Source organism: Gorilla gorilla, chromosome 6, assembly GCF_029281585.2.
Source record: "Gorilla gorilla gorilla isolate KB3781 chromosome 6, NHGRI_mGorGor1-v2.1_pri, whole genome shotgun sequence".
NCBI lineage: Eukaryota > Metazoa > Chordata > Mammalia > Primates > Hominidae > Gorilla > Gorilla gorilla.
This window is the reverse complement of record NC_073230.2, coordinates 150,094,100-150,115,368: the sequence shown is the minus strand read 5'-3', so window position 1 is coordinate 150,115,368 and position 21,269 is coordinate 150,094,100. Positions and strand designations below refer to the sequence as shown.

The 21,269-nt window shown below is 41.1% G+C and overlaps 1 long non-coding RNA gene and 1 pseudogene across 1 annotated transcript in view; one reads left to right on the top strand and one right to left on the bottom strand.

Moving 5' to 3' along the window:
• The window catches only part of LOC129523585 (uncharacterized), a 135,387-nt gene that overhangs the window by 55,207 nt on the left and 58,911 nt on the right, over positions 1–21,269 (bottom strand). The window lies entirely within an intron of this gene.
• On the top strand, positions 5,595–7,449 carry LOC101125590 (T-complex protein 1 subunit delta-like; annotated as a pseudogene).

Below are 21,269 nucleotides of genomic sequence, written 5' to 3'. Positions count from 1 at the left end.
GCCGAGGTGGGTGGATCACGAGGTCAAGAGATCGAGACCATTTTGGCCAACATGGTGAAACCCCACCTACTAAAAATGCAAAAATTAGCTGGGCGTTGTGGCATGTGCCTGTAGTCTCAGCTACTCGGGATGCTGAGGCAGGAGAATCGCTTGAACCCGGGAGGCAAAGGTTGCAGTGAGTTGAGATCACGCCACTGCACTCCAGCCTGGCAACAGAGCAAGACTGCATCTCAAAAAAAATGATATTTAAGCTGAACCTTGAAGAATAAATAAGAGGTTGCCAAAAGGAAAATGGTGAGAAAGGGGTTTGAGGCAGAATACTATTTGCAAAGCCCTAAGGTATGAAGAAATTGTCTGTTCAAGAAACACTGACTTTGTTCATGGTTGGCTGTAAGAAAACAGAGGCCAGATCATGAAGGGCTTTGGAAATTCTGTGGAAAAGCTTGAACATAACTAGAAGTTCTATGAGGGATGACTGTTGTATAGATTTGAGTAGCTCGCTGCTGGTTTTATTGTATTCCAGCAATGAGTTTCCAAAGAAATTGTGAAGGCTTGGCTGGGCACAGTGGCTCACGCCTGTAATCCCAGCACTTTGGGAGGTCGAGGCGGGTGGATCACGAGGTCAGGGATCGAGACCATCCTGGCTAACATGGTGAAACCCCGTCTCTATTAAAAAATGCAAAAAAATTAGCCGGGCCTGGTGGTGGGTGCCTGTAGTCCCAGCTACTTGGGAGGCTGAGGCAGGAGAATGGCATGAACCCGGGAGGCAGAGCTTGCAGTAAGCTGAGATGGTGCCACTGCACTCCAGCCTGGGCAACAAAACGAGACTCTGTCTCAAAAAAAAAATTGTGAAGGCTTCTCTGATTTTTTTTTTCCAAGAGTTGTTCTGAATCTTTAGCATGTCCAGTAATTTTTTAATAATTTTTTATTATTGTAAAAACATAAAATTAATGATCTTAACCATATTTAAGTGTACAATAGTGTCAATATTCAAACATATATTATTCAAAAAATAATCAAAATATAAAAGCATTTTAGTGCAATAGTATTTATTGGAGTATGTATAGCAGCTACTCCAGCCACAGTTTTCTTTCTCTGTAACACTGAATGATTCCTGAAGTAGAAAGATTCCCAGTACATATGTTTAAATGAATGCTACTTTTAAAGATACCTAATCCAGATGGTATGGCTAGGGCCTATTTTATAGCCTGTTTAAAAAAAAAAAAAACTAAACTAAAATTGGGTGGTTTGTATGTGGTAGAAGTGAATTCCAGCAAAAGGAGAATTCATTCATTTAGAACTTTTTTTTTTTGTTTGAGACGGAGTCTCACTCTCACCAGCTGGAGTGCAGTGGCGCAATCTCAGCTCACTGCAAGCTCCACCTCCCAGGTTCACACCATTCTCCTGCCTCAGCCTCCCAAGTAGCTGGGACTACAGGCGCCCGCCACCACACCCGGCTAATATTTTGTATTTTTAGTAGAGAAGGTGTCTCACTGTGTTAGCCACCACACCCGGCTAATATTTTGTATTTTTAGTAGAGAAGGTGTCTCACTGTGTTAGCCAGGATGGTCTCAATCTCTTGACCTCCTGATCCATCCACCTCAGACTCCCAAAGTGCTGGAATTACAGGCATGAGCCACCACACCCAGCCCATTTAGAACTTTTTACTGAGCACCTGCCATGTGCTCGACACGTGATAGTTGTAGAGGATACAGAGACAAATAGACTTAGTCCCTAAGATTGTGTGAATGAGCATGTGTGTATTACAAAGTATTGGCAAGATCTCAGAAACGTGCTTAGAAAAGTGCAGATGCAATGTTATTCTTGGCCAATGCAGCTGAGCCAGGTGTAGGTGGATGATTACCCCAGGATGTTGAGCTGAGAAACAGGATCTCAGCCTGAACCCAATGTAGCTCAGCAGATGTTTGAATTATGTGATCTCCAGCTTTTGGGAAAGATCTGAATGTAAGAGGAACTTAAGAGAATTAGCATGATATTTTAAAGAGAATAACTGCATTACATTCTAACAGCAGACCTGAGTCAGAAAACAAGTAAAGAATCGATGTATTGGTTTGCCGATGGAAGAGCTTCAGTGAGATCTCAGACCCTGACCCTGCAGTGAGCCTTGGCAATGATTGACAGGGACGTTTGTCGATAACGCAGAAGTAGATTAGTGTGCCACTGCTCCAGGCTGAAAATCAGAAATGAAAGCTAAAATATATTTGTACATAAGCTATACCTTCAATTGATAGAGCAAGCTGTGTGACTCAAAACAGCCTGTACAGAAGTACGATGGACCAGCTGGAAGGTATCAATAGAAGATAAGGAAAAGTTAACTCTTGACACCAGAGAAGTCAACAAATTTCAGGACAACAGTGACCAATGGTTAAGATGGTGACTAAGTGTAATCAGAAAAAAATCTTTAACTCCAAGTTTAGACTAGCCAGTTTGTTTAACTGAATTTCTCTGGTCAAAACCTAAACTATTGGTGCTTTCTAACGTGTGGGGATCAGTGTGCATAGACCATTTTGCCCTCGATTTCAGCATAACATAGTAAAAAGACTGGGTTTTAGATTCAAAGGTCATGGGTTTGTGATATAGTGTACTTACTGATTATGTGACGTCAGTTACTTCTCTGAACCTCTTTCCTTCTCTATAAAATCATAATACTTCACTGGATTAATGAAATAAGATATTTGTGAAAAGAACTCTGTAAATTATAAAAAGTTAAAAACTTTTACATATAGCACATTATGTGACTAGTAAGTACTGCTGTGTCTTACTAGCGCAATTTTCTGTGGCAGCATTGACACATATCTCCTAAAAATATAAAGTTCCCCACGTTTACAAGCAGCATGATAGGTTCAGGAAGAGGAGGTAGATGAGAGGTAACATCTTATTATTTATGTAATTATGGGCTCCATAAGTTTATTTTTTAAGCACCATATATGTGTGTGTTTCAAAATAAACATAAGGCATCATATATTTAAACATATATAACCATAATGCTTGTATTTATAAATCATTTTCCAAGAAAGAATAAATCAAAATTTGAAATTCTGCCTGCTTCAACCTGTCTCTCTTTACTCACACATTTCTCCCAAAGATCCTATGTGCCTAATTTTAGAGATTTAGAGCAGGGAACAAACTTCAGGAGCAATAAATAGGGGGAAACATCTGTTATCCTGCCAACCCTGTCTTCATGGCTTTCGTTAAGTACTCAAGAAAGGTTCAGAAGAAAGCATTTCTTAAAAAAAAAAAAAAAAAAAAAAAAAAAAAGAGAGAGAGAGAAAGATAGAATCAGCAAAACAAACAGTACTACATTCAAGCATACTTACATAAAACAGAGAGACTGTCCAGCCCTGGATACTAAGATAACTGGATAAACAGTAAAACTTTTATGCTGAACTTAAAACAGTGAAATGTTTTTTAAATGCCATAAATGCAGCAAAATGGAGAGAAGGGTTATAAAACTAGCCAGATGCAATTTTGTAACTTAATTGGAGATGTGGCAATATTACAGATTCACATTAAAGTAGAAAGTAGAGTTAAACCAAGGTAGATTCTAAGACCTTTTCCATTCTACTTAAGGAAATATGTGTTTTCTGAAAGGATGGATTCATTTATGGAGAACGTTCTGTGTCCCTGTTGCAGAAGACCGAGCTCCACCTAGCCTTGTCTCAGTAAGACAATCTAAATTGGTGCTCAGTGCAGAATCATCTTCCCGATAGAGCCACAAACAATTGGCCTGTTGAGTTTAGAATAAAAACTATTCTAAACAGAAATTGAAAGACTAAGGATACAGATTAATCTAAAAAGAGCTCCAGTCTGAGAATATCTGTGAGAAATGGCCAGTGGGTTAAGCACCAAACTAGTAACAAGTTAATATTTAAAAAGAGGGTTAGAGATAAAAGAGGTCAATGTTTGCATCATCAGGAATGACTTCCCAAGCAGGACAGCAATAAATACAGATAAGGCCAGCATTTCTGGAGTGTTTAATACATTGCTCTTTGTAGGCTATATCTTATTTGATGCTCCCCCCATATGATAAATATCCCCATTTTGCAGATAAGGAGACCAATGCTCAAGATCACACAGCTATAAATGTCTAGACTGAAGTTTTAAATTCAAACTGCTGACTCTAAAACATGTACCTTCTTTTTTTTTCTATTCTCCATCCCTGGTAGGTGACAAACCTTGTACCTTCCATGACACTCTTAATGTAGGATTTTCACAAGCAGAGAGAAAGGGTTGAAGCAAATGGTATGAACAAAGACCCACAAGCAACCATAAAAACTTTGCTTAGTGAGAGCTATGGTGCATGGCCTGGCAACCTCAGAGTCATAACCTGAATAAACCAACACTGAGCCCTCAAAGTCCCACTGTCTTTTCCTGACCTGGTGATGTAGCTCTAACCTCTCTGAGTATTATTATACCAGTAACTATCATTTGTCAAGTGCTTCACCATTTGCTAGACACTCTGCTTCACTCTCTTTTTTTTGAGACAGGGTCGCGCTCTGTTGCCCAGGCTGGAGTGCAGTGGCACCATCTTGGCTCACTGCAACATCCGCCTCCCAGGTTCAAGCGATTTTCCTGTCTCAGCCTCCCAAGTAGCTGGGACTACAGGCGTGCGCTACCACACCCAGCTAGTTTTTTTGGTTTTTGTTTGTTTGTTTGTTTGTTTGAGACGGAGTCTCGCTCTGTCGCCCAGGCTGGAGTGCAGTGGTGCGATCTCGGCTCACTGCAAGCTCCGCCCCCCTGGTTCACGCCGTTCTCCTGCCTCCGCCTCCGGAGTAGCTGGGATTATAGGCGCCCGCCACCACGCCCGGCTAATTTTTTTGTGTGTTTTTAGTAGAGACGGGGTTTCGCCATGTTGGCCAGGCTGGTCTCTAACTCCTGACCTCAAGTGATCCACCTGCCTCGGCCTCCCAAAGGGCTGGGATTACAGGCGTGAGCCACCCGGCCTGCTTCACTCTTACTGTAAGTTTTATCACTTAATCCCTACAACGGCTCTAAGAGGTAAGTATTATTTTCCCCCATTTTATACACAAACAAGTTCAGAGCTGTGGTTCTCAACTCTGGTTATGCATTAGAATCAAGATTCCTGTCACCGGTCCCCCTCCAGACCAATCAGAATAGGGGTAGATAGAGAAAAGCTCCTTAGGTGGCTCTACTGTGCAGCCAAGGTTAAGAAATATGGTTTAACACAGTATTTCTCAAACTTAAGTATTCATCAGCAGCATCTTGAGGGTTTGTTCAACATAAATAGCTAAGCCCCACTCCCAGTTTCTTGTTCAGTAGGTCTCCAACAGGGCCCAGGAATTTGTATTTGTAATAGGTTCCCAGGTGTGGCTGATGATGCTGGTCTGGAGATCACACTTTGAGAACTATGGTTTAAAGTAACTTGGCCAAAGCCCCCCAGCTGGTAGATTCCTGTGGCCCCCCTAGCTCCCTAGTGGAATTCCATAGCCATCCTGGAGCCTTTCCCTAACCCTAAAGGAGCACATCTTTAGAACCTGACAGCAAAACAAACAAAAAACAAAACAAGATGTAACACATAAGGAGAAAGTTTTAGTTAACATGCCCAAGTAAAGATGTTATTTGGACCATGGAGCAGGGCACCCACCAGGGCTGCCAGCTGCTGTGTGAAAGGTGCCTGTCAGGGATATGACAAGCAGGCTGAGATCTGGTTCAGCAACATCACAGCCAAAGCTGTTGCTGATGCTATTAAAACAAGCCTTGGACCAAAAGGAATGGGAAAAAAGATTCAAGGTGGAAAAGGCAATGTGATCACTACAAATGATGGTGCCACCATTCTGAAACAAATGCAAGTGTCACATCCAGCAGCAGAATGCTGGGGGAGCTAAGATATAGAAGCAGGAGATAGCACTGCATCAGTTGGCACTATTGCTGGCTCTCTCATAGGTTCCTGGGCCAAGCTTCTTCAAAAAGGGATTCATCCAACCATCACTTCCAAGTCATCCCAGAAGTCTTTGGAAAAGGGTATTGAGATCTTAAGTAACATATCTCAACTTGTGGAACTGAATGACAGAGAAACTTTGTTAAACAGTGCCACCAGTTCTTTGAACTCACAGATTGTCTTTCAGTATTCAAGTTCTGCTTCCTCCGACGAGTGTAAATGCAGTGATAAAAGTGACCCAGCTACAGGTACTACTGTAAATCTTAGAGATATTAACATACAGTCATGTGTCATGTAACAGTATTTCAGTCAACAACAGACTGCATATGACAGTGGTTATAATGCCATGTATTTGCTGTACATTTTCAATGTTTAGATATGTAGTATTCAGTATAGTAACATGTTGTACATGTTTATAGCCTACAAGCAATAGGCTATACTATGTAACTATGTGTGTAGTAGGCTATACCACCTAGGTTTGTGTAAGTACACTCTATGATGTTTGCACGACAAAATGACCTAACAATGCCGTTCTCAGATTGTACCCCATTGTTAAGCAATACATGACTGCGGTTAAGAAACTTGGTGGAAAAATTGATGACTGTGAGTTGGTGGAAGGTCTTATTCTCACCCAGAAAGTGGTAAATTCTGGCATAACCCAATTTGAAAAGGCTAAGATTGGGCACATTCAGTTTTGCTTATCTGCTCCCAACAGATTTGGAAATCAAGTAGCAGTTTCTGACAATGTTCAGATGGACTAAATGCTATGAGAGAGAGAGCCTATATTTTAAGTTTAGTATAGCAAACTTTTACAAATGGGATATAATGTCCTTCTCATACAGGACACTTTAGAGACGCTCCTAGTGATCTTGCATGACATTTCCTGAACAAAATTATTATGTTGGTTAAGAATATTGAAAAAGAAGATGTTGAATTCATTTGTAAGACAATTGGAACCAAGCCAGTTGCTTGTACTGACCAAGTCACACTGACATGCTGGGTTTTGCTGAGTTAGCTGAGAAGGTCAGTTTAAATGGTTCTGGAAAACTGCTCAAGACTACGGGCTGTACAAGCGCTGGAAAAACAGTTAAAATTGTCATAGGACTGAAGAATTGAGCCTTCCATTCACGATGTGCTATGTATTATTTGCTGTTTGGTGAAGAGAGCTCTTACTGCAGGAGGTGGTGCTCCAATAGAATTGGCCCTATGGTTAACTGAATGTTTGTGAACATTGAGTGGTATGGAATTTTACAGTGTTCATGTTTTGCAGATGCTATGGAGATCATTCCAACTACACTAGCTGAAAATGCTGGCTTTGAATCCCATTTCTACAGTAACAGAACTAAGAAATCAACATGCCTAACAAGAAAAAAATTGCAGGCATTAGTATCAAAAGGGCAGTATTTCCATTTTGGAAAACTGGTTGCCCAACTTTTGTGATTTCATTTATTGCTCTGACCCTAGCAAATGAAACTGTCCAGAGAATTCTGAAAATTGATGCTGTGGTAAATGCTCAGAAATCTGGATAATACTGACTGACTTACACTCTTATAGCTACTAGTATTGTGGCTGAAGGGGAAGATCACCTTAGTGCTCCTTATTATTTGGAAGATTGTTTCCTCTGTGAATTCCTGGGCTTGGTCTTCCAATTGGCATTTGCTTGAAATTGCATTGATACAATTTAGTGAACACATTAAATATTTGGTTTCCCAAAAAGATAATTATTTACATTTAATTTATATAATTTATTTTATAATTTTTATCAAAATTTTAATAGATATTTTTGGAGTGCAGTTGGAAAAACAATCCATTTGGAAAACCAAATAGGAGAGAACACAAGAGAAATTCTAAAATGCAAGAATAATGTGGGGACCCATATGAGATGTTGAAAATTATGTAATCAAAATTGATTTTTAAAAATCAGACCACTGACATTTGTGGTCTCAAAGAGGTATTTGTACACTCATGTCTACAGTGACATTATTCAGACAAATGGTCTGCTTCTGAACACAGAAGTGCATACAAAGAGGTAGCCATTGTTGTTGCACCTCCTCCTATTCTTGCAAGCCCCTCTGCCTTTAGCTGAAGTGACTTCAGGGGATTTAAAGGGTAAGGACCCTCTTTTCTCCTCTATTTTTCTCATTTTACCCTTTTGGGAGCCAGGCATTTTGTCAATACAAAAAAATACAAAAGTTAGCTGGACGTGGTGGCATGTGCCTGTGCCTCTAGTCCCAACTAATCAAGAGGCTGAAGCAGGAGGATCAATTGAGCCCGGGAGGTTAAGTCTGCAGTGAGCCATGTTCAAGCCACTGCACTCCAACCTGAGCAACAGGAAAAAATATACACACACACACACACACACACACAGAAATGATAAAGGAATTTAAACATTTCTCTAAAAAAAAATAAAGGAAAGTTATGTAAAAATTAAAAGAAAATGAGGAACTAAAAAGCCATAAGGCATGTAGAAAACATAGCAAAATAACAGAAGTCCCTGCTTATCAGTAATTACTTTAAATACAAATGGATTAAAGTCTCTAATCAAAAGACAGAGATTAAAAGAATGGATAAAAACACATGATCCAACTATATGCTGTCCATAAGAGACTCACTTTAGATCCAAAGATACACGTAGAATGAAAGTGAGAAAATGGAAAAAGATATTCCATGAAAATATTAACCAAAAGAGGATGTCTCTATTGCCTAGAATCTGACTCAGTTGGCATCACTAAATTTTTGTTGAATGAATGAAAGAAATATCCAAACTCACCTGGATTGAAGAATAAATGAGGTACATTTTTCTCGTTATATTAAAAGAGAAAGTAAGGATAAAAGGAAAGAGAGTAGGAGAGACAGAAGGATGGAGGGAAGAATAAAGAGGAAGATAGATGAATGATAATCCATTTGAATTGACAATATGATTTAGTAGAACTGGAAAAATTGGTGGCAGTGTGTTTAGTTTAAACTTACTGAAAAAAAATCTGGCAGCATGTATACTTAGCTGTTAGTAATATCCATGTTTTTTGACTCCAAAATGAAAGTCGTAGACCTTGTTTTCTTTTTTTTTTTGAGATTGAGTCTTGCTCTGTCACTCAGGCTGGAGTGCAGTGGCACGATCTCGGCTCACTGCAAGCTCCGCCTCCTGGGCCCACACCATTCTCCTGCCTCAGCCTCCCAAGTAGCTGGGACTACAGGTGCCTGCCACCACGCCCGGCTAATTTTTTTTTTTTTTTTTGTATTTTTAGTAGAGACCTGGTTTCACCATGTTAGCCAGGATGGTCTCGATCTCCTGACCTCGTGATCTGCCCTCCTCGGCCTCCCAAAGTGTTGGGATTACAGGCGTGAGCCACCACGCCTGGCCGACCTTGTTTTCTAAATACTATTCTCCAACAAAAGAAATTGTGGTTCCTTGGAAAAATAATGGATTCCAGAGCTGGGAGAGGTTAAGACACAAATTATGCTAAAAAGTAATGAAGTGCCCCCCCATAAAAAAAAGGATGGGGATCTTGTTGAAAGGGCACGAGAGCCAAACTGAAAGAGCCCCCTATGGCCAAGGCTGAAACAATTTGAGCAACAAAATAAATAAGAATAGTACTGGATTAAGCATAGTACTATATTATGATAGTACTAGATTAAAACCCAATGGTTAAATAAAAATCTTTGAGTCCATACAGTATAAATAAATTGAGGAGAAGGTACTTTACTTTACAGAAGAATTCCAATTGTAAAATGTAAGGAATAAGGAAATAGAAAATCTCGGTTAGAATATCGCAGTAATAATAACTGCAAGCAGTATCCACTGATGGATGCTAAAATTGATGGGCAAAAGTTTAAGGAGAAGCAGGATATTTGTATGCTCTCAAAGTATCTCCCCCACAAAAAAATATTATTTACAAAGAGAAAAGTAGTAACTTTATGGTGGAAAAAAATTTCTTAGTTTTGATAATTATACTCTGGTTATAAGATGTTAACATTAAGGGAAGTTGGGTGAAGAATATACAGGAATTCTCTGTATATTTTTGCAACTTTTTGGTAAGTCTAAAATTTTATTTAAAATTTTTTGAATTGTACTTTCAAAAAGCTTTTTTGGTTGGGCACAGTGGTTCATGCCTGTAATCCCAGCACTTTGGGAGGCCGAGGCAGGTGGATCACCTGAGGCCAGGAGTTCGAGACCAGCCTGGCCAACATGGTGAGACCCTGTCTCTACTAAAAATACAAAAATTAGCTGAACGTGGTGCACACCTGTAGTCCCAGCTACTTGGGAGGCTGAGGCAAGAGAATCGCTTGAACCCAGGAGGCAGAGGTTGCAGTGAGCTGAGAACACACCATTGCACTCCAGCCTGGGCAATAAAGCGAGACTCCATCTCAAAAAAAAAAAAAAAAAAAAGTTTGTTTTTTTTAAATATGTTTCAGGAAAAAAAAATTGACACAGGGTCTTGCTCTATCACCCAGTCCGGAGGTCAGTGGTGCAATCATGGCTCAATGGCAGCCTCAACCTCCTGGGCTCAAGCAATCCTCCCACCTCAGCCTCTCAAATACCTGGCACTACAGGTGCATGCCACCACACCCAGCTAATTCTTTTACTTTTTGTGGAGCCAGGTCTCATTATATTGCCCATGTTGGTATTTAAGACTATTTTAAGACAACATAGGCCAAACACAGTGACTCACGCCTGTTATCCCAGCACTTTGCGAGCACTGTGGGAGGATCACTTGAGCCCATGAATTGGAGACCAGCCTGGGAAACAAAGTGAGACCCCGTCTCCACAAGAAAATTAAAAATTAGCTGGGCATGTTAGTGTGTGCCTGTGATTCCAGCTACTCAGGAGACTGACGTGGGAGGATCGCTTGAGCCTGGGAGGTTGAGGCTGCAGTGAACTGTGTTTGGGCCACCGTACTCTAGCCTGGGCAACAGAGATCCTGTCTCAAAAAATTTTTAAAAAATGAATATACGAGTTCATGTATAGAATGCTGTCAGTTATCAAAAGAAAAATGCAAATGAACAAAAAGACTGGAGGAACTATGCCCAAATATTAACATTTGTTGCTTATGAGAGATGAGACTATGGTTGGTTTTCTTTTCTACACTTTCTGAATTTTCCATCACGAATGCTTACCATTTCATAATAATATGCAAAAAAAAAAAAAAAAAAAGTTAAAAGAGCTAAAGGAGGGCAGGGCATGGTGGATTATGCCTGTAATCCTAGCACTTTGGGAGGCCAAGGCAGGTGGATTGCTTGAGCTCAGGAGTTTGAGACCAGCCTGGGCAATATGGTGAAACCCCGTCTCTAGAAAAAAAATACAAACATTACCTGGGTGTGGTGGTGCGTGCCTGTAGTTTCAACTACTTGTGGGGGCTGAGGCAGGAGGATTGCTTAAACTTGGGAGGTCGAAGCTGCAATGGGCCAATATCACACCACTGCACTCCAGCCTGGGGGACAAGGTGAGATTCTTATTCAAGAAAAAAGACAAGGCCATGCATGGTGGCTCACACCTGTAATCCCAGCACTTTGTGAGGCCAAGGCAAGAGAATCTCTTGAGTCCAGGAGTTTGAGACCAGCCTGGGCAACATAGGGAGACCCTATCATTACAAAATAAACAAATTAGCCAGGCATAGTGGTACGTACCTGTGATTTCAGCTATTCAAGAGGCTGAGGTGGGAGATCACTTGAGCCTGGGAGGTCGAGGCTGCACTCCAGCCTGGGTGATCGAGCAAGACCTTGTCTCAAAAAAAAAAAAAAAAAGCTGAAGAAAAAGCAAGAGGGACAAAAATGGGAAGAGAGAACATTCCAGGGTGAGGACATAACATGAGGACACAAATGTGGCATTGGAAGATGGCATAGACTTAAAAAGAATAAGGCTGGGCACGGTGGCTCACGCCTGTAATCCCAGCACTTTGGGAGGCCAAGGCGGGCGGATCACGAGGTCAGGAGATCGAAACCATCCTGGCTAACACGATGAAACCCCGTCTTTACTAAAAATACAAAAAAAATTAGCCAGGCTTGGTGGCAGGCCCCTGTAGTCCCAGCTACTCGGGAGGCTGAGGCAGGAGAATGGCGTGAACCAGGGAGGCGGAGCTTGCAGTAAGCTGAGACTGTGCCACTGCACTCCAGCCTGGGCGACAGAGTGAGATTCAGTCTCAAAAAAAAAAAGAAAGAAAGAATAAGATGTTCGCTATAGCTAGAGCATAAGTGGCATTTTGGGGAAGATTTGAGAGAGAGAGAGAGAGAGAGAGATCAGGCTGGTGAGATAGGGCCTTGTGGGCCATTGTGAATTTTGGCTTTACCCTCAGATAATGGGGAACTATTAAAGGGACATGGCAGGGTAATGATGTCAGATCCATAGTTTAGAGAGTTTCCTTGGGCAGCCAAACAGACGGTGGACTAAAATAGACTAAAAAAGGTGGAAGGAGGTAAGTCAGGAGAGCACCAGGGTGGTCCATATGACAAATAAGGAGAGATTGATTTGATCAGGGACAGTGGGAATGGTGAAAAAGATCCTTTTAGGTTGGACCCAGGACCAAGAGGACCAGCAAGAACTGTAAGTGCTCCCACTCCAGTCAGTTTCATTTATATTTCCAGGGAAAATGGCCCATATCAGACTCCTAGAAGGCTGGTGCCCTCAGGATTTTAGAGTTAATCCCAGAGCCAGATAAATGGCCAGCCAGACCAGGGCAACAAGTCTGATGGGCGATGTAGGGGCTGGGTCACTCTGGGTCTCCAACCACAACTTGACAGGTCAGCTGGGCAATAGTGGAGCAGAACCCAGGAAGAGCCAGGCCCTCGGGCAGTGTGTAAATCCCACACAGGGATACAGGAACCCAGAGGCAGAGTGATCCCTGAGAGATAAGAGGTCCACCTTTGCCAACAAGGGGCTGGAGCTCTCGGTAAACAAGCAGCTCTGCTGCTGTGAGGCAAATGGCCCTGGGTGCTCTCTGTAGCTGGTTCACAGGCAGTTCAATTCTGGATGGAGAGGCTGGCATAAGTATGCCATAAGTATGGCATAAGTAGAAGAGAAAAAAAAGATGACAAAGTCATTACCACATTAAAAATCAAAAGCGGATACATTGAGTTAGACTTAACGGAAAGTAAAGATTAACTCACACAAATTTGATTATACACAGCCTTTTAAAAATACCCCTATGATGTAAAAATCGAGGTTTGTCTATTTTGTGTTTTCTCTGCTTTGGATCTCTTCCCTTCTTTGCCCGTAGCTTGTGGTGGGAGACCAGCAGGGGTAAAAACATGACTTTCTTTCCTAGTGTCACGAGACCTACATTTTTTGTTGTTGTTGTTGTTGTTGTTGTTTTGTTTTTGTTTTCCTCAAGTGCCTTGTCAATTAGTGTGAATTCACTAAGGCAATTATGCTTGCAGGATGGGCTCAATCCACCTACTGAGAATCATCAGGGGCTTCTCTGAGTCAGCAGGCTGGGCTGCAGCCCAGGAATCTGCATTCCCAACAAGCTCTTCCAGGTGTTAAATATGCCTCTAAAACATGAGAATCCCTTTTAGGAATTCTGGTGGAAGCAAAATTGAAAGAGATAAACTCTGGTTCCAAGCTGCTTATTTACTAAGCCCCAAGATGCAGGCATCCAGATGACCTGGGCTCTTACCTTGTGCTTGGGAATATATCAAAGATGCATTGACTTTGCATTGTGGTGTCCTCATCACCTAGTCTCCTTCAGCCTCTGGTTTTATCGTTCTCTCCAACAAGCTCAGACATCTGTCTTAATTTATCCTTCGTGAGTCCTTGGTGTTGATAATTGTTTATCCCTCTAATATGATCTAGCATGATCTCTTGTTTCTGCAACAGTCTTTATGTGGGGATGTTTTGGGATAGAGGTAGTAAGCCCATTCCAATCCCTGGGTGCTAAATTGTAGCCATGTGGTCTGCTTCAAGCTATCTGTGTAGGTTGTAAATTTTATTAGGGAAAGGAAGGCATGTCCACAATGATCTTTCTTGTGAAAAATAATCACCTAATCTCTCCCCCTCCTTCATTAATCTTAAGAAGTCTCCTATTCCATTTCACAATCAGCATAAATAGCAGGGAAGATGAAAGTGAAGAAAAGCTCAGTGACCTCATTTTGAGATCACAATTTGTCTCTAGCACAACAAGCGGGCCCCCCCAGCTCTTCTCCAACTGCAGATAACAGTTTGCCATATTACCAAACCCTCACTGGCGCCAACACCCCAAGGAGGGTAGGCAACTGGGTGATGTATGGACAATAGAAAGAAGAGGAAATGAGTCCAAATCATCTACTGAACTATGACCACCCCAAAATGTTGTGGGTTTTTTGTTTTGTTTGTTTTGTTTTTTGTTTTTTGTCAAGTGTTCTGCAAAGGACAAGTACCTATTTCTATGATTTTTTAAATGGTTTTTTAAGGAAAAAAAAAGTTTTGAATTTAAAACAAACCATTCCAAGTGATGTAGCTATTTTCTCACTAAAAATTAAACACCTGAGAAAGCATCATCAAAAAAAACTCAAAGGGGCGATTGGGGTTATGTTTTTCTAATTATTATTATTATTCTGAAGGAGCCCCAACCAATTTAAATCTTGTGAAAATACTACGTGTCTGGCTTTCTTCCCACCTCCTGCCACAGTCCCCTCACACTAAGGATTTCACCATTGCCCTGGATGCACAGGAACTAGCCTGGCCCGCCAGGACCTTTCCCTCACCTTTCCTGTAGTGCTTGCTCCCATGTCATCTGGACAAGTGGCCTCCAGGATGAGTCACTCTATTTATACCTGGGCTGGTGCAGGTACAATGCAGAATCTGTTTCTGAAATATCACAGTCTCAAAAAGAGGGCCTTTAGATACTTGCTATAAATTTTCTCATGGCAAAAGACAAATGTGTGATCTCCATCTTATTTCTAGGCTGCACCAAGTAGCAGGCCTGGCTGAAACACACAACAGTTTACAGTGCTTAGAGCCTTTCTGCTCAAAATGTGGTCCCCAGGCCCCTGGGAGCTTGTTAGAAATGCAGAATGACAGGCTCGCTCCAGGCCTTCTGAATCAGAACCTGAATATTACTGTGCTCCAGATGGTTTGTATACACAGAAAGTGTGAGAAGCACTGGCCTAGGATTTGCATTAACTTTCAGAGTTCTTAGAGGTCACAGGTGTACAAGGAATCCAAAAGCCTTTCTGCCTTCACTCGTGCAATTCATTATTCTCTTTGCCTGAAATGTCTTCCATTATGTCTTACCAACCTAGAGCTCCTACTCATCCTTCAAGGCCCACCCCAAAGATCATATCTCCATTGAAATTTTTCTGATACCCTCAGTCAAAACTAATTATTTCTTCTTCTCTGCTCCCTTGATATTTTATACCTACATCCAGTATATGTCAATATTACACAGCCTTCATATCATAACTACGTGCTCATTTGTCTGTGTCCCACAAAAGTGTGTTATTCAAGGACAAAGAACATCAATGTCCTTGTTCATCTGTGTTCTTTAGCACCCGGCCCAAGACTTGGAAGAGAAACTCAATACATATTACTTGAAAACTATCTTTTCATCTTTCCTTCCATTGTTTTAAAGTCACATAATAATAAACCTTATGCTGCCTAAAGATTTTAACCTGCTATATTTTAAAAACTATTCTATTTTTAATATGCTAATTTACAGCAATAATTCAAAAGCACTTCTGTTGGCCTGGAAACAGTCTCTGAGTATACATTTGATTGGGATAACTATTTCTGCCCCCTTTCCCTCACACATACACCCCTTTCACAAAACATGACATATTCATTGCAGATGAAAAGCCAGACTACTGGATAAAACAGATATTTTTAGGAGGGATTGTGGGTGGAATAATAAAATAAACTATTATATTTATTCATTTATAGTAAGCCTTTCTCAGTACCTCTGATATTTTCTTACAGATATATAACTGATATTACTACATCAATTGTGACTAAAAGATGAGAAAATAGTAAGGAGAAGAAAGTAAAGTAGAAGTTAAATAGTGATCCAACTGTCACAATAATTAATAGCTGTCTGCATTCTTAAAATAAACACAACAGAAAACATGTAGGTAATAATGGGCACTTAGCAGACTTAGCATAACCCCTCCAGTTAACAATTAACTCTTGGGAGACTGTAATCATGTACCAGCCTGCATGAGATAACACATAGTTTGCAAGTGATATACAAGGGCAACTCTCCCTTCTCTGTGCTGATAGCAATGCACACATGGCTGATTGTCACTGCTCTGTGCTGGCCAGCAAGCAATGCACAGCTGTAAGCAGCTCATGGACCATAAGACTCATCCAAATGACCCACAGATTTGACTTAGCATTATTCACACTTGTTGCTAACATATGGTTCTCCCAGTGGTCATTAAGAGAAGCTATTTAGCTGCACTTTGTGCTTTCTACAGTGCAATAGTCCTTGCAATATTTATCAATAGGTTAAATATGAATATCCTTTGACTCAGGAATTCCACATCTATACCACAGAAAATAGAGGCAAATGCACAAAAATGTCAGTTGCAGTTTTTTGTTTTTTGTTTTTTTGAGACAGAGTCTCACTCTGTCACCAGGCTGGAGTGAAGTGGCGTGATCTCAGCTCACTGCAACCTCCGCCTTGTTGGTTCAAGCAATTCTCCTGCCTCAGCCTCCCAAGTGGCTGGGACTACAGGCCCACACCACCAGGTCCAGCTAATTTTTGTATTTTTAGTAGAGACAGGGTTTCACCATGTTGGCCAGGATGGTCTCAATCTCTTGACCTCATGATCTGCCCGCCTTGGCCTCCCAAAGTGCTGGGATTACAGGTGTGAGCCACAGCGTCCGGCCATTAGCTGCAGTTTTTTATAGAAAAAGAAAGCAATCCACATGTTCATCAATGGGAAAATTAGTATATGAGTCATACTACATCCATACCCTAGATATTATAGAACTACATTAGTTATATATAAAAAAAAGAGGTATATGTATATGTACTGACATGGGAAAATGTCAGTAATATAGCATTTTACAAATCAAGCAGCGGGCCAGGCATGGTGGCTCACGCCTGTAATCCCAGCACTTTGGGAGGCCAAGGCAGGCAGAACACCTGAGGTCAGGAGTTCGAGACCAGCCTGGCCAACATGATGAAACCCCATCTCTGTTAAAAATGCAAAAATCAGCCAGCCATGGTGGTGGGCACGTGTAATCCCAGCTACTTGGAAGGCTGATGGAGGAGAATCGCTTGAACTCTGGGAGGCAGAGGTTGCAGTGAGCCAAGATTGCGCCACTGTGCTCCAGCCTGGGCGGCAGAGTGAGACTCCATCAAAAAAAAGAAAAGCAGCAAAATATTCTATTGTATAGTGGAGTATGAACCTACTAGAAATTGTACAGGAACAAACATGGAGATACATACGTATACATGTATTTGTATATGCATAGCAAAAATTTAGAAAGCTACTCGCCAAATTATTCATTATGATAAGATCTGAGGAAAGAATGAAAGAAGAATAAGAAATCACTTTGAAATCCCTTTCCCTTTTTTAAACAGATACACTTTTATATTGTTTAAATTTTGTTAAATTTTTATTTTGACAAAATTTCAGATTTATACTAAGTTATGAAAATACTGTTAGGAGGCCGGCTGCAGTGGCTCATGCCTGTAGTCCCAGCACTTTGGAAGGCTGACACAGGCGGATCATGAAGTCAGGACTTTGAGACCAGCCTGGCCAACATGGTGAAAATCTGTCTCTACTAAAAATACAAAAATTAGCTGGGCACGGTGGCACGTGCCTGTAATCCCAGCTACTCAGGAGGCTGAGGCAGGAGAATTGCTTGAACCCAGGAGGCAGAGGTTGCAGTGAGCCTGGATCGCATCGCTGCACTCCAGCCCGGATGACAGAGCAAGACTCTGTCTTGGGAGGAAAAAAAAAATAGTACAAGGAATTACTTTGTAACCTCTACCTAGATTCCCCAAAAGTTAACATCTGTCACATTTGTAATGGATGTTTTATCTTTCCCTCTTTCTGTTTTTTTCCCCTCTGCAATCTCTGCGTGTGTGTGTGTGTGTGTGTGTGTGTGTGTGTGTATGTGTGTGTGTGTAAATTTTAAAAACTGTTTGAGGGTAAGTTGCAGATATGATCCCTCTTATCTCTAAATACTTCACCATGTATTCTCTAAACACATTCTGTTACATAACCATAGGATAATACTAAAATCAGGATAATTAAGACATTAACACTGATAAGACACTATTAGCTAATCTATAGAACATATTTAAATTTCACTAACTGCCCCAATAATGACTTTTATAGAAAAAGAAAATCCCAAGTAGTGAATCGAATGTAGTTGTCAGGTTTCTTTAGTCTCCTCTAATTAGAAACAGTTTCTTACTTAGTCTTTCCTTGTTTTTCATGACCTTGATATTTCTGATTAATACAGTCCAGATATTTGTGTCCTTCAATTTGGGTTTCTCTGATATTTCTTCATGATTCAAGTCAGGTTACAATTTTTGGCAATAAATTCACAGAACTGTTGTTGTATTCTCAATGCTTCACGTCAGGAGGCACATGATATCCCATTACAACTGATGTTAAACTTTCAACACTATTGGCTGGCAAGGTGGCATGCACCTGTAATCCCAGCTACTCAAAGGCTGACGCAGGAGGATTCCTTGAGCCCAAGAGTTACAGACCAGCTTAGGCAACATAGCAAGACCCTTGCCACATAAAAAAAAAAAAAAGAACAAAAAATACTTTGAACACTGGTTAAAGGGATGTCTGCCAAGTTTTTCTGCTGTTAATTTGCTACTTTTCCCTTTGAAATGGTGATTTTCTGATTCCATCATTCCTTCTACATTAATTAGTTGGAATTTTACTATCAAAGAAAGCTTTCCCTTTTCCCCATTCATTCATTCTTTCATTCATTCATATCAGTATGGATTCTTTATCCTCATTATTTACTTTGATGCAGAACTATTTATTGTGATGCAGAATCCATATTGCTACGGATTCTTTATCCTCATCATGTATTTTGATACACAAAATTGCCCCAGATTTGGCCAGTGGGGGACCCGGTGGAGCTGGCTCCCACATCCTTTAGACATGTCCCCTCTGTCTTTGAGCACTTCCTTACTTTCTGACACAAAGATGCTCTACACCAGCGGTCCTCAACCTTTTTGGCACCAGGGACTGGTTTCGTGGAAGACAGTTTTTCCATGGACCCAGGGGTGAAGGATGGTTTCAGAATGATTCAAGTGCATTACATTTATTGCGCACTCCAACCTTTTTGGCACCAGGGACTGGTTTTTGGTCCTCAACCTTTTTGGCACTGGGGACTTGTTTTGTGGGAGACAATTTTTCCATGGACCCGGGGGGTGGAGGATGGTTTCAGAATGATTCAAGTGCATTACACTTATTGTGTACTTTATTTTTATTTTTATTACATTGTAATAATCAGGCATCAGATTCTCACAAAGAGCAGGCAACCTAGATTCCTTGCACAGTACCAGTCTGTAGCCTGGAGGTTGGAACCCCTGCTCTACACTCATTTTGTACTTTTACAGCCCCAACCTTGCAGTCTGCCATTTCTCCAAGGATATTTGGTTCTTTTTAATGAAGAATGGCACTTGGAAGTTAATTGCTACTGGCTTTCATTTTTTAGGCCTTTTTTTTTTTCTCTCTTTTTGACAGAGTCTTGCTCTGTCCCAGTCTGGAGTACACTGGCATGACCTTGTCTCACTGCAACCTCTACCTTGTGGGTTCAAGCTGTTCTCCAGCCTCAGCCTCCTGAATAAACACGATTTCCCCATGTTGGCCAGGCTGGTCTTGAACTCCTGACCTCAAGTGATCCGCCCACCTTGGCCTCCTGAAGTGCTGGGATTACAAGTGTGAGCCACCATGCCGGACCTTTTTTTTTTTTTTTTTTTTGAGACAGAATCTAGCTCTGTCACCAGGCTGGCGTCCAGTGGCAGGATCTCGGCTCACTGCAACCTCCGCCTCCTGGGTTCAAGCGATTCTCGTGCCTCAGCCTTCCGAGTAGCTGGGATTACAGGTGCACGCCACCATGCCCGGCTAATTTTTGTATTTTTAGTAGAGACGGTGTTTCCCCATGTAGGTCAGGCTGGTCTTGAACTCCTGACCTCAAGAGATCTGCCACCTCGGCCTCCCAAAGTGCTGGGATTACAGGCATGAGCCATCATGTCCGGTCTGCTTTTAGGCCTTCTTAACAGGGTTAGGAAATACATACACAAATGCATACATACGTCCCCCCACCACACATACATACACACACACACACACACACACATACACACACACACTTAAATTTATTTCTATACCATATTTATGTAAATATGTAAAAAAAAACCCATAAATTCATACCCATACCTTCGATTCTAATCCAATACCACTGGTTCACTTTAGCCTTCCACTTTCCCTATTTATAACTAATATATTTAACACTGGGACACATGACTCCCATTAATCACAATGTATTTACTTTGTTGCTGAATCTTAGGATACACAAAAAGTAGATTTAGAGTTGTTTGAATGTTTTATAAGAATGTATGACATTTGCAATTTGAAAGTCAATTTAAAAACAAAGAATAACATAGGTCTGCTTCTGGAAGTATTGATTGGTACACGTCCTTCTTTCTTTGAGCATTTCCTTACTTTCTGACACAAGGCAATTAGATAATGAACTTTAAATACGTGGAGTTCACTTGATCCTCAATTTTACTTCTCAGAATTTAGTCTAAGAGTAGAATGATAACTGTTTACAAAAATTTAGCCACAAGAACAATCATCACGTTATTATTTAAAATAACAATAACTTAGAAACTACCTAAGTACTCAGAAATGAGTACTTTGTTAAATAAATTTTATTCAAGTGATGGACAACAAAGAAGTGGTAGAGTATAGTGGTTAAGAGCAGATTTTAAATCCAAGCAGACTAGATTTGAATCCTAGCTCTACCAATTATGACACTGGGTAATTTACTCATCTTCTGTGTTCTTCAGTTACCTTGTGTGTAACATGAAGCTGATAATAGTACCTTCCTTACAGGGTAGCCATGAGGATTAAATGAGGCCAAGGGACCTCGCCCAGCCAGATGCCTTCTTAAACATAAATTTTGAAGGACCATTTAAGACTAAAAATTTGGCCGAGTGCAATGGCTCACACCTGTAATCCCAGCACTTTGGGAGGAAGAGGTGGGCGGATCTCTTGCGGTCAGGAGTTCGATACTAGCCTGGCCAACACAGGAAACACTGTCTGTACTAAAAATACAAAAATTACCTGGGTGTGGTGGCAGTTCCCTGTAATCCCAGCTACTTGGGAGGCTGAGGCAGGAGAATGGCTTGAACCCGGGAGGTGGAGCCTGCAGTGAGCCTAGATCGCACTA